Raw genomic sequence first — 15066 nt, forward strand, 5'->3', positions numbered from 1 at the left:
CTTACTGACATTGCAGATATTGGAACTATAACTTCAGTAAAGAAAGTATTTTTGAATAATCAACTTTTTTTTTTTTTTACGCACCATTGTCTTTGTAGTATTTTGTCATCACACATTTGTTCTTTAAACTATTTTGTAAATTTCTTTATTTGTTGTTTTTACAATAGGCTGTTTTGCTTTTATTTTATAATCTATTTATTCTATAGAACATCAGAGCAAAGGATAAACCAGAGTCAAATTCCTTGTTTGTGTGCACAAAAAAACAAACAAACAAAAACAAAAACAAAAAAAACAAAACAAACAAACAGCTGATTCTGATATTTTACATTAATTATGTGAACAAAAAAAATAGATATATTGACTGAAACTGATAACAACCTATAACACACCCATAACACTCAATAAACAAAAGTCAGTTTTTTGGTCATATTTCATATCCCTGTTTTGTAGCAAATAATGAATATTGCACAGTTACATGAAAAATTGATACTGCAGTTGTGATTTTGTGTACATTTGTTTGGCGATCAAGGAAAATATATACAGCAGGTTATTATTCTGAATAGTGTATAGTTTTCAAAATGAAACTTAAACTAGTATGAAATATATTGATAATGTAGGGGCATTTGTTTTAATTCATTTTTCATGTTTTACACAAACCCTCTCTCTGCTCAGAGCAACTGAATCCTAAACATCTCTAGACACACACTAGACCTTTAAACTGCAGCGTTTGTGATATAAAATTACAAATGTTGACACTGAGATTAGATTAATTGTGCAGCTCTGAAATGAAATATAGACTTTATAGACTTTAACCTATAAAGACCCAGTGATACTTTTATGTCAGTTCCCAAATGAAATTCCTCTATATTTAACCTTTCTTAAGTGATTTATGACCATTTATTATAATATTATCCCCTGTCTTTAGCATTTTATCACTATAAATCAGATATTTTCCCATATTTAATTTACTGATCATAAAAATGTTCATAAAAACTCAGATTATAGATGATGGTTACTACCAAAAACAGAGAAAACTGCCGAAAAAGTGACTTTTTCCATAAAATCTATATTTAATTGAACATAAACCAAGTGTGTCCAGCCACTGTCATTGATCCAACTCCATGGGTTTTACTGGTGAATCAATGTTGTAGAAGATGACGGTGTTTTCACGTTCACTACAGAGCCTCTGAACATTCAAATGGGTCATATCTGATGACCACTGAAAGAAGACAAACTGTATTTTACACCAGTTATTTACATGTATTGATAGGACTGGTGAATCAAAAGGTATTAAACAGTTTCCATTAGTAGATGGTTTTGGTTGGTGATGGATATTTGGGTCTTTATGGGCTAACTAAAGTTTAACATATGAACAAGTCCAATAAACACACCACAGAAGATATGACCGATCACATGGGCCCTAATGGGATATGGAATCACAACATTTAGTCTCACATTTGGGTTGTTTATTGTGAATCATATCATTATTGCAGTATTGCATATTTCCCTCGTACAGTGAAATGATTTTGCAGTACCTGAGATTTTACCCCTTTCATACATAGTGGTCACTACAGTGGACAGCTGTTCAAAGGGGTACTCTTGAATAATCATGGATTTTGTTGTTTTAGTTTCATATCAGCCAACCCAGTGGACACTTATTCATCATCCCATACACTGAAATTCATACCATTACTCTTACTGTGCTGTTCTAGATAAACCTGATCTGCAGTAACATGTTTGAGTGTAAAAAAAAAAAAAAGCTAATTGTTATTAGACTGTAATAGATAGTTTTTTTTTTTAAACAAAAAGTTTTTTTTGCATATTAGCTCTATGCAGGTATGTTAAAATGTGAGAAAACGTCAGATTAGCAGCATTTTGATTTCATAGTTTTCACACAGTATATCAGTAAATACATGTTTCTTTCTTCTAAAATCAAATACATGGTGTCCAGCTGAGTGGACATTTTTGTAACTCCATGAAAAATATGTTCATCAAAAATCAATCAAACTGTTTATTTTTATGCCTGAAGAAGAATAAAAAAAATCTCAATTAAGGTTCTCATAATTCATGCATGAAAGGGTTAATGTGGTCAAATTGACACTACAAAGTTATGATAAATCTTCAACATCTTGGAGCGACAGGATCATGCCCTATTGATTCATTGTCACATCAACAGCGTCACCTCATGTTAGCGAGCCGCAAAACACAAAAGGAGGAAACCAACCTTCACATTCACCGCCTGTCCACACAAATGAGGCTCAATGTACTAATATCTGCCGAAAACATGACACGTACACCACAACGCAAAGCATACATAAAGAGAGAGAGCAGGCATTAGATATTCAACAAGCTGCAGCACAGAGGAATCTGCTCTCTAACTATGACCCGCAGTTTGATACTTCGATACTTTTAGATAAATCGATTATATTGAGGTTATAAAAATGAGATTCCCTGCACATACTTACACCTACACACACTAAAGATCAATATCTAATTTGACACTACTATCAGCTTCTCCAGATCTGCAGAGCAAAGCAAACCTCTGTGTGACCTTCAACACCAATCACTAAGCAGCAACCAACCTACCCCACCAGGCATCTTTAACGTGTGATCCGGCCTGCTCGCATCGATCCAAATGTTAGGTTACTGTAGCATTTGTGCAGCTTTAATGGGAAATAATAATGGATGCAAAAGCTGTTTAGGCACTGTGAGTATACTTCCACTAATAGGTGCTGTGTGTATTAGGATGCAAAACACAGGGACTGGAATTGTCCTAGGGGATAATAAAGTGAGTTAACCTTTAACTTTCAATTTGTTACTACACTTACTTATATCCAATGGTAGAATACGGCAAAGTACTTTTACTCCGATCCTGTACTTTGGCACAAACTTGAGGAACTTGTACTTTACCATCTACAAGTTTACTTCACACTTCTTCATATTTACTCTTCACTCAATCTCACATGCAAACATTGTGCCTTTCCTGCATTTACATTTGACTGACAGCCTTATACACATTTTGATACTTGTATCAGTAATACATTTACTGAACAGATACTCTCTCCACAACAACTTGTATCACCACTGTGCATTACATATACATTTAGTCTATTCATTGATGTAAAATATTGATACCCTACCTCAAGGGATGGTCAATAAGGCCAAAAATGTAATCTCTGTCTCTTGGATTATTCATAATATTTATTGTTTTTTATTATTACTATTATTATTGAGTTTTTTTCTATTTACATGGTCTCGAGATGAACTGTGCACTATACACATATATCCATACTGCATATTAATGAAACCACACAAGTAGAAAAGCAGTACCTGAGAGGATGTGAATGTCAAAAAAAAATTATACATACATATATATACACACGTGTGTGTGTATGTGTGTGTGTGTGTGTGTGTGTGTGTGCGTGTGTGTGACTGGAATTTAAAGACACTGCTGCCAATAAAGTTGGAATAATTTTGTTTTCAGACACATTCCTTTTTTTTTTATTCCTATTTATACACATCAGTAATCATCTTTGACCTGTAGCAATGATTACATACTGAGTTCCAGTTACACTTTATCAGTTAAGAATAAATCACATTGTCACAATAAAAGAAGAGGTAAAACTTCATTTCAACTTTATTGGCAACATGCGTAAATCATCACTGAAAGACAATGACAGGAAAAATAAATTTATATTGAATATATTAAACTAAACAGCTTGCAATTTGAATTTTTGTCAAGCAAAAAAGATCTCCAGAGGAAGAAATGACCTTGTTTCTCAGAAAACAAAAACCTGATGGCACAAATGTATTCAATATATTCCCCAGCTTGACCTGCAATGAACACTTACCCTATCCAGACATTTACTAACTAGAATCCATTAACTTTAACTGTACTGAAAACGGAAACTTTTGGTTATATATTTTTCAGCTGATGTTTTGAAATATAGTTCTTGTGTTATTGTATAAAGCTCCGCATGGAATACGTGTATTGCAAACTGATTAGATTAGGTCGGGGTGATTGGCTTGATTCAGTTTGTGCACAGGATCGCCCAGGTGGCTCCATGTGCTGCAGCTGACACAGACAGTGTGTGGATCACTTAGTGACTGATCAGGAACAAAGACATTTTTACTGTGCAGTGTCTCAGCAAAGGCATGCATGTTTGAAACGTTTGAAGAAGAAAGTTGGCTTTAATGTGGGTATGTGTTTGTATGTGTATGTGTGTGTATTTGTGGTTCTGTTGGCTTTTCCCTCCTCAGTGGTGCATGGATTTGCATCTCATTGACAAAGTTTATCAGCTAAGGAAGCCACTGTCTCTTTCTCTCTTTTTGGCAGTTGCACCAAAAGGCCTCTATGACGGCCTGTTTGAACTGTAATGAAAGCGTCTCTTCCCCCTTGTCATTCTCACAGCATCAAGTCAAATGGAAAGGATAAACAATAAAAGAGGAGCTCTCATTTGCTGCCTGCTTCGTAGCCTTTGTGGCTGCATAGTTGTTATGACAAAAGAAATGCCCATAAATAGGTCTGTCTCAGCAAAAACAGAAGGAGACAGATAGAATGCACAAAGCCTCACACATAAAACACACTGAAACAAGCCCTGTAGATATAAAATGGCCTGCCTGCATCTGTCATTTGTTCAGTATAGTGTATGATGCCAGATTTTGACAGATTAGTGAAATCCCAGCAGATGAGAAGACAGTGACCTTGCCAGTTGCAGACAAATGCAACATGATATACCTACAGAATACATATGGATATACTTTAAATGCAATCAAACATGATGAAACGTTCTAAAATTTCAATTTATTTGTTAATTTACATGTCTCGTGTGTGCAGCCATGCAGTAATGCTGTTGATTCTGTAAAGTGTGTCCTTGTAAAAATCTTTGCATCGTCTGAGAAATCTTGTTTAAGGACTGCATGGGTGAACAAGTCCAGCTACAGTATCTTCAATAACTGTTAATACTGAGCAACAAAATAAAGAAACAAAGCAGCCAAGGACACAGAGTCATCATACGGCAGCGTGCACAGCCGCACACATACATGCATATGCACAGGCACACACATGTATTTGCTTATGTCTATGTGCTGTATATTCACAACTGAACTTGTTGTTCAATCAAAGCACTGTGTAAATCTGACGACACATCACATGTGCCTTAATTTAAATGCAGATCACGTGGAACCTGAAGGTTGCAATCATGACTCTTGTTGTCACAAGTGCAGCAATCACAGACTGTGCCTTTTGAAACTCCCCATTAGGTTCTTTTGTGTTTTCATGGTTTATTTTTCCAACATCACTCAATAATTGAAGACTCAAGTAGTGTTTTTCAGATGGTTTGACAAATAAAAATGTTTCTGAGTAAATGTGTCTACAGTTTAGACCTGATGTGAACTGAACACATTTCTAAATTGACTGTGACTCCTCTGAATCAAACAAGTGTAAGCAGAGGAATTTCAATATGTGTTGGTTCAGATGCTGCAAACTGGAGGCAAAATTGTATAAATGAGGAGGTTTGCTTAGGATACATGGTGATGCATTTTAGATGAGTAGCAATTTAAATTGCATAAATTGACTGTTTTTCAAATTTTTACCCTTGGCTAAAGTTAACCCATAAAAGACCCGAACAACCACTGGTGACCAAAATCATCTACCAATATAAAATGTTTAATAACTTCTGATCCATTCCATATCAAGACATAAAATGCAGTTTGCATCTTTCCATGGTCTTCAGATATGACCCATTTGGACGTTCAGAGGCTCTGTAGTGAACGTGGAAACACTGTCATGTTCTACAACATTGATGCAGCAGTAAAACCCATGGAGTTGGATCAATGACAGTGGATGGAGACACTGGGTTTATGTTCAGCTAATGTTAAATTTTGTTGAAAAAGTCACATTTTCTTCATTTTTCTCTGTTTCTGATATTATGATAATTAACTTTAATCTGAGCTTTGATGAACATCTACATAATCAGTGACTTAAATGTGGGAAAATACCTGATTTGACACAAAATACAGTGGATAATATTTTTAAAAACTGGTGATAAATTGCTTAAAAAAGGTTAAATCGAGAGAAAAATTCATTTGGGAACTGCCAGAAAAGTAACACTGGGTTTTTATGGGTTAAATATGACAGCACTACCGCGTCATTGTCAATAGCTAATTTATGTTTTTATTGCTCTCAAAGAGTGGAAAAATGTTCATGCCTTTACATAAAGATGGTGGAACATTCAAATTTAGTAAATATAGGCTTTTTTCTAAATAATCATGTCTACCAGAACTAGTCAAATTAATCCTCTGCACACTCTGAACAGCTCTGGATAAAAGAAAAAACAGGCAGCTCTTTCAATTGATTTCTCAAAACTATTTCACATTGGAGGTGTTTCAGAATATTGACATTGATGAAATTGCTTATACAGTTGTAGAGCTATGCTACAGGCAGTGAACATTTGAGATGTAAGAGTAAAATTAAAGTTTGTTGAAATCATTAAAGGTCTCCCATAAGGTTCAGACCTTTTATTGTTCAGGCTATAGCATACAAAAATGACATTGTCTCAGCTGTAACTGGGTGTAACATGTATTGTTATGCAGATGACACACTGCTCTGTAGTGATTTTCAATAGGTTTGACCTGCAGAACTACTTTTTCCTGCAGTAAACAAGTTGTGATCCACTTTTAAAGAATTCAAACCCAACAAACATATTTTTCAAAAACAGTTTCCTAAATATACGTTCAATGTCATTGTGAGCTTTTTTTAAAATATGCACACATGACAAACTGAATGAGCAATGGATTCACAATTCAGTTTGCTCACAATATATGGAAGACTTACAAAATGGCTGTTCTTAATATACATCATTAAAAGGTACCTGTAGTGAATTTTCATTGCTAGCTGTTTCAAAAGTTCATGCATAATAGTAGCGGTTCTGTCAGATAATTTAAACCCGTTGTTAAGTACACGCTCCGTCAGTCAGGCATGGTCAGCGACATGTTATCTCCTTCACGGGCTGTTCCAGCACCAGTAGTGAAGCAGACTCATTGTATTGTATTATATTGTATGTGTCTGATTACCCGGGCTGTGATGGACTGGTCAGTGTCCCCGTGCAGCAGACACCAGTCTAAGATGACACATTATCAGCCCGTACTGGGTCATGTCTCTTGGACAATGGCAAAGCTTACGGCTGCACAAATAACTTGTGCGAACACATGTTTTCCACTCAATCTCGCTCACTGACTGCTGTTTGTTTACTTTCTCTCGATCACCTGCCAACAACATGGATACGTCCCTTCCAGCTGGAAATGACCGCTCCCCATAGGTTCTGCCCTCGCACGCAATTAGCATAAAAAATAGGTCCAGTGTGGTGCATTTATGGCAATCTTTTTACTGAATTTGCGCCTCTCTTGCTTATAAGTAATACACACAGCACAATTAATGCCATAAGCATGACCAGTATAGGTGCACGTTTAGTGAAAACAGTGTGTTTTGGTTCTAAATGACATTTCAGCAGTGATGCACTAGCTCTGATATGTCACACACATGAGTTTCAGTCTCTTTTATGGTTAGTGTGCATAAAACAATATTTAAAAAGGTGATGTTTGGGGCACCTTGGCTATAAAAAATCTTTCTGTTAATGTTTGCTCTACCATGGTTACTGATGACTTTAACACACATGTCAACTCAACTATCAGATCCAATATTTAAACAATAAAATGTCATTTAAAGCTTTTTGTTTTAAGCACACACTTCGCAAACCACTGGGACTGGGTCTATGACCCAGTTTTGGGTCATGACCCACCAATTGAAAAAGCCTGCTCTACTGTCCAGCTGATTCTGCTGATTGATGAGTTCTCTTCTTTTTCGCTGATTTGTGAGTTGCCCTCTGTAAGCACAAACTACTTTTAACCCATAAAGACCCGAACGTCCACCGGCAACCAAAATCATCTACTGATCAAACTGTTTAATACCCGTTGATCCACTAATCCTATCAATAAATGTAAATAATTGGTGTAAAATACAGTTTGTCATCTTTTCATGGTCATCAGATATGATCCATTTGGACGTTCAGAGGCTCTGTAGTTACCGTGGAAACACTGTCATGTTCTACAACACTGATTCACCAGTAAAACCCATGGAGTTGGATCAATGACAGTGGATGGAGACATTTGGTTTATGTTCAGTTAATGACAGATTTTACTAAAAAAAAGTCATTTTTTCAGTTTTCTCTGTTTTTGATATAAAAACCCTTAACTTTAATCTGAGCTTTTATGAACATCTACATTCATTCATTCATTCATTATCTGAACCTGCTTTATCCTCACTAGGGTCATGGGGGTCACTTGGAGCCTATCCCAGCTACTTACGGGCAAAGGCGGGGTACACCCTGGACATTTCACCAGTTCATCGCAGGGCTGACATACAGAGACAAACAATCACTCTCACATTCACACCTATGGGCAGTTTAGATTAACCAATTAACCTATCAGTGCATGTCTTTGGATTGTGGGAGGAAGCCGGAGTACCTGGAGAGAACCCACGCAGACATGGGGAGAACATGCAAACTCCACACAGAAAGGTCCCACCCCCCCGAACATCTACATGATCAGTAAATTAAATATAGGAAAATACCTGATTTATACTTGAAAATGCAAAAAACAGATCATAATATTAGAATAAATGGTGATAAATCAGTTAAGAATGGTTAAAAGTAGAGAAAAATGAATTTGGGAACTGCCACAAAAGTATCACTGGGTCTCTATGGGTTAAATGCAAGTCAAACCAGTGTTCTTATTCCGAGGCAGAAACATTGATTATGATAACATTGATATCTCTACTAAAAATGACATACAATTTGAAAGAGTCACAGAGTACAGACAAAGAGCCTCAAGAATAAGATTTTTCAGATTACAGAAGTTATAACTATTATTTTCCCCCAAAGTCACCCAAGTAATATTACATCCATTCTTCACAGTCCTCTGAACATTATGACCTTAAAAAGATTTTTTTAAGCTGCACAAATCAAGAGAAAATGGAATATTTTGTCTGGAAGAGGTAAAAACAAGCAGGAAATTAAAACAGCCTACAATTCTAGTTAACGGTAAACAACATGGCATAATTATTTGATTATTAGATTTAGATGTCAGAAATCATTTTCAGTCATCCACATCATACTTAATCCTTCTGACCACGCTCATTTAGGAGATGAGAGCATTAGCTGCACCATGTGGCTCAATAGAGAATCTTTGGTATAAATATCTATGAGTGTGAACTGATGATAACTTGATGATCGTCATGTGACTGACCTCGTGACTAACCAGAGACAAAAAACTGATCCCTTCTGTAGGAATATAGTGAACTTTCTACTGCTTTGTAAGAAGATGAGCCCTTTTATGGTGATATTCTCTTGCTGCAACTCTTAAGCAAGTGGATGCTATTTATCACTGAGCCCTAAGATTTATTACTGGCAGCAACTATAAGACTCATCATTGGCAATCATACGCCAAAGTTGAGTGTCCCCCTCTCTCTCTGTGAGGCATGACTAACACTGGATTTTATTTATTTATAGTGCACTTACTGGTCTTTTACCTCCCTGCATCACCTTGTTACCTTCTTTTAATACAGGCACTCATAGAACACACTCAAATGATTCCATTATGTTGCAAAAGCCGCTGGTTTACACTGATATTGGAAAATCTTGTTTAACTAATTTTGGTCATGCAACATGGTTAAAAAGGATTTTTATTCCTTTATTGAATTGCTTTTTCTGGTTTTTGTTTTTGCCATCACTGCTCAACCATACTCTCTTTGTAATTTCTTATTTAAGGTTTTTACAGTGTGTTTATCATTATTAATGACTGTGTTCTTTCAGTTTTAATATCAGTTATCATATTTCCCACTGGCATATGCAGCTCTAAAACAGGGCGCCATGTTTCCAGGAAGGACTTGTGTAAACCCAGACTATACAAGTGGTGCCAGGCACTAAAAACCCCGCCCCTCACACATATTTCGCCCCTTGTTATAACTACATGGGAAGATTTTAAAAATTAATACTTTTTTTTTACTTTGACCTACTGTTCCCAAAATGTAATAAGATCCATTCTAGGTCACTGGCAATCTAAAGAGTCAATTTGGTATGAATTCAACTTATAGTTTGCTACAGACATGTGAAATTTCTCCCATTATAAGTAAATGGGAAAAAAAAAAAAGAATAAAAAAAAATTCATAAAAAACTTAAACTTTGACCTAATTTTGCCCAAATCTAATGACATCTATTCTGGGTCACTGGCAATCTATAAACCAAATTTGGTAGGAATTTACCCAATAGTTTTGCTGCTACAGACATTTGAAATTTCGCCCATTTTAAGTAAATGGGGAAAAAAAAGATTTAAAAAAATTCATAAAAGAATTGTAACTTTGACCTACTTCTCCCAAAATATAATGAGATCTATTCTGGGTCACTGGCAATCTATAAACCAAATCTGGTATAAATTCAATTAATAGTTTTGCTCCCTGGTTCCAAACCGAGCCAAAAATACCAGGACATGATCATCTATATTTGTGACAGAACAAAATGTATCAAAACACATAACTCCAGGGAAAAGTGGTTCTGCAGAAGAAAGAAAAGACATGAAAGATGACAAACAGAGATGACAAAGTGATAATGAAATGTCTGGTTTGGTTGTTTGGTTTCAGCTAAAGGCAAATCCTAACCGAACCGTCGTAGAATCATTTGTGACACGTGTGAATGAAACGTTGGTCAAACAAACTTAGTTTCAGTCAATTATCCACTAACTGAATGAGGATCAAAAAGGATGAGTTTGCCCAGTCCTTGTCCTATTATTCTTCGAACCACAGCTCTGTCACTGTTAGAGTAGGTCAAAGGATTACATTCAGCTGTACTGTCTCCTTTTCTTTCTCAGGGATTCATTCATTACTCGCCAAGTTGACCAGGGCAGAGAAAGAAGCTCACTTTCATCTGCAGTGGAGCAGAAGAGCCATGAAAAGGATCAATATCTCTGAAGGAGCAATACAGTTTGTAGATCCCTAGATACCTGTGTATAATTTGGTTTCTTTCCCAGATATAATTCTGCAGAAAGTGTGCTAACTTTGTTTATATTGAATCTATTGTACGGTATAAAAGAAAAGATATGAAAATCTCTTCTTTATGACAGCCGACTTTTACTCCTCCACATGCTACACACTCATGGAAAGAAAGGTGTTTGCATTCTTGCTTTTGCTGAGACGACCTCCAGCATCCAATTATTTCACTGCTTTAAATGCCTTCACAGCAAAAACCCTTTCAAAGGCCTATTCTCTCTTTCTGTCGGTGTAGAACGTGATTTCACTCCAGGATGTCTTTGTGGCCCATCCTCTCCAGTCGGCGCTGCCTCGAATGCAATTCACAGCATCTAAATGTGTCCCTGCCCCTTCTCTCCTATTACTCTAATCCATGTGCCAAATGCCACGGGACACATCGCACCTCAAACAGATGGAGAAACAGGCTCCTGGTTTCGAGTTAAAGACCTACCTCTCCAGGCAAAATAATACCTATTGTCCCAAATCTGATATAGAATACTGGTGTTAGGTGGACATCATACTGTGATGAGCCCCTATGAGGAGGAATGTCTTCACCCATTTATAGACCTCACTCTTCTACAGTTCTTAGCAAATCCTTTTTTGTGTGTAATCATAATCTTATCCTATTTGATCCATCACCGCCTTTCCATAGCAAAAGGTCCTTAATGTGATTCCACAGTCATTTTTATAACTGTGAAACGGAGGCTATTTGTGATTTCTTTCTTTTTTTTTTTTTTTTTTTTTTTTTTTACTAACTAAAGATATAAGAGAGTGCGAGACAAAATGATATCCTCATCTCTACTTGTAAACAATAGCAACAGGATTTATGTTCTGTTTTTATGTACTGAACAGATGCAGATCTTGACATCATAGACTGTTGTAGAATCATGTTGTCTTTTTAAGCACTATCTAAATAAAAGGCAGCAGAGAGTTAGAACTCCTTGTGTTAAGTGATGAAAAAGCAGCCATGAGCAGTAACACAGAACACTAACAATGAATAGATTCACACAGTCCAAATTTTGCATGCATTAAATTACATAAAAAACAAAGAAAACACTGGTAAATAATGCAAAGGGCTCTGCATATTTTAGAGAAGTGTGAGCAGTTGTTTGATAAACCATCTGGAAAAAGTATGATTATTGTTACGGCCTATGAAAAAGATTTCGCTAGGGAGTTAATTCATATTGAACATTGAGTATGAGAGGAAACTATGTAAATTACACACTGAGGATTATCTGAGATGAGAAATGAATTATCATAACTATCAGAAAGCCAGATGAAGACAGGAAGAGCTCCTATTTTCAGCCTTTTTACAGGGTAGAACGTCCAAGATCCCATACAAAATGAAATATGACAATTATATAAGAAAAACAGAGCACACTGTCATTAAAATAATTACCAAAACAGGACAGACTAAGACACAGACACTGATCTTCTTCCACAGTAAATCTAATCTTACCAGAGTAAATCAGAAGAACACTAGAATTCACCAAAAATAACTGAAAAATTCAACCGCAGAATGGAGCATCCCCTAATAAGAGTACATGTGTATGCCACTGTAAGTAAGTGATGTAATAAATAACCTGTATGACAACAGCCTGCATGCTTCACAAAACAAAAGCTAATCTGGTCACATGTCTGTATTTCATTTACCCATCAGCCCCTGTAAAACCTGTCCTACCCAACCTGTGGAGTCACTGATCCACTTCCTGCAGGAACTGATGGAGATGCAGAACAAACAAAGACATGAATAGTTTCTTTGGGTGTTGAAGCGTCATTTAATCTCACGCCACAGGTCGGACACTCAGTAATCCTGTAGAAAGAACGCACTGGGAAGTCCCACAAACAATGAACTCACCTGAAGCCAGGTAGTGTTTGAGCCACTCAGCATGTCAGCATGGTGTATGTCTTTAACCCTTTCATGCATGAATTATGAGAGCCTTAGTCAAGATTTTTTTTCCCCCGAGTATTTTTATTCCTCTTTAGGCATGAAAAAAACAACGCGATTGATTTTTTTTTAATTAATATATTTTTCATGGAGTTAAAAAAAATGTCCACTCATTTGGACACCATGTGTTTAATTTTTGAAGCAAAGAAACATGTGTTTAAAACTCATCATCAGAAAGTGATAGACTGTGTGAAAACTATGAAATAAAAACGTTTTTCTTGCAGCTAATCTGATGTTTTCTCACATTTTAACATACTCTGATACTAGTTATTACTCACTTCATGGAGATAATATGCAAAAAAAAATACTTTTTGTGTAAGAACACTGTTAATTACAGTCTAATAACAATTAGTAACTGATTTACACTCCAACATGTTGCTGGGTCAAAACACAGTAATGCAAAACCAGGGGGGTGTACAAAAATTTTAGTAGAGAACTTAATAGTCTACTATCAGATAAGATTGAAGGAAATTTAAGATTTACCAAACAAAAATATTATGAGCACGGCAATAGGGCAAGCAGATTATTAGCTTTCCAATTAAGAAAACAAAAGTCATCTAATATAGTGCAAAAAATAAAATCACAAAGTACTTTTGTTACAAAACCAGATGAAATAGCAGAATCCTTTGCACTTTTCTATAAATTCCTATATAAAAATACAGATACTTGCACTGATGATAAAAAAATTGCAGATTTCTTAAAAAACATAAAATTACCAGAATTGACTGAAACGACAGCTAGGGATCTAGATAAACCAATTGAAGAATGGGAGATCAAGCAGGTGATCTCAACACTAAAAAATAATAAAACCCCAGGGCCAGATGGCTACATTAATGAATTTTATAAAACTTTTAGTGATATACTTTCCCCCCTATTGTTAAAAGCATATCACTACGCACTTTATTCTAAAACCGTGGCACCTTCCTGGAAAGATGCAACCATCATAGTAATACATAAAGAGGGCAAAGATCCGACCGAATGCCAGTCCTATAGACCAATATCACTGCTAAATGGAGATGTGCGAATATTGACAGCAATATTGGCTAAACGAGTCAACCAAATGATAACTCAAATTATTCATCCTGACCAAACTGGATTCATTGCTGGAAGATATTATGGGGATAATTTACGACGCCTGCTGAATATAATATCATATCAAAAAGATAAGAAATCAGAGTCAATGATTTTATCTTTGGATGCTCAGAAAGCATTTGACCGTGTGTCATGGCAATTTTTATTTCAAACTTTAAAACGCTTTGGATTTGGACCTAACTTTATAAACTGGATTCAAACACTCTATTCAGACCCCCAGGCTTCCGTTAAAGTCAATGGCTATATATCACAGAGATTTAAACTGGAACGCGGCTGTAGACAGGGCTGTTCTCTGTCACCATTGCTTTTTGCCATCAGCATTGAACCATTTGCCCAACTCATCAGAGATAATATTAACATAAAAGGAATTATGATAAATACTGAGGAACATAAATTGTCACTATATGCAGATGATGTATTGCTATATCTAACAGAATTGGCATCTACAATACCACATCTTAAGACTTTAATTAATGAATTTGGATACTACTCAGGATATAAGGTAAATATTGAAAAAACAGAGGCTATGGACATCAATGGCAAGATACCCCAAAACGTAAAACTTCAGACTGGTTTTAAATGGCCCAGTGATGGTATTAAATATCTTGGTATATTTATTCCCTTATCCCTACAGAACCTTTATGATGCTAATTATATCAAAATAATCCAGTGCATAAAAGGAGACCTGGATCGTTGGTCTATGCTCCCTCTTTCTCTGCTGGGACGTATTGAAAGCATCCGCATGAACGTTCTGCCACGACTTCTCTATTTATTTCAGATGTTGCCCATAGATATTCCTAAGCTTGTTTTCAACAATTTGGATAAAATGTTGTCAAAATTCATATGGCAAAATAAGCGTCCTAGAATTAGACTTAAAACTCTACAATTATCAAAGTCCAGTGGAGGCCTCAACCTACCAAATTTAAAATTTTACTTTTGGGCTGCACAA

Source organism: Sphaeramia orbicularis, chromosome 14, assembly GCF_902148855.1.
Source record: "Sphaeramia orbicularis chromosome 14, fSphaOr1.1, whole genome shotgun sequence".
NCBI classification, from domain to species: Eukaryota; Metazoa; Chordata; class Actinopteri; order Kurtiformes; family Apogonidae; genus Sphaeramia; species Sphaeramia orbicularis.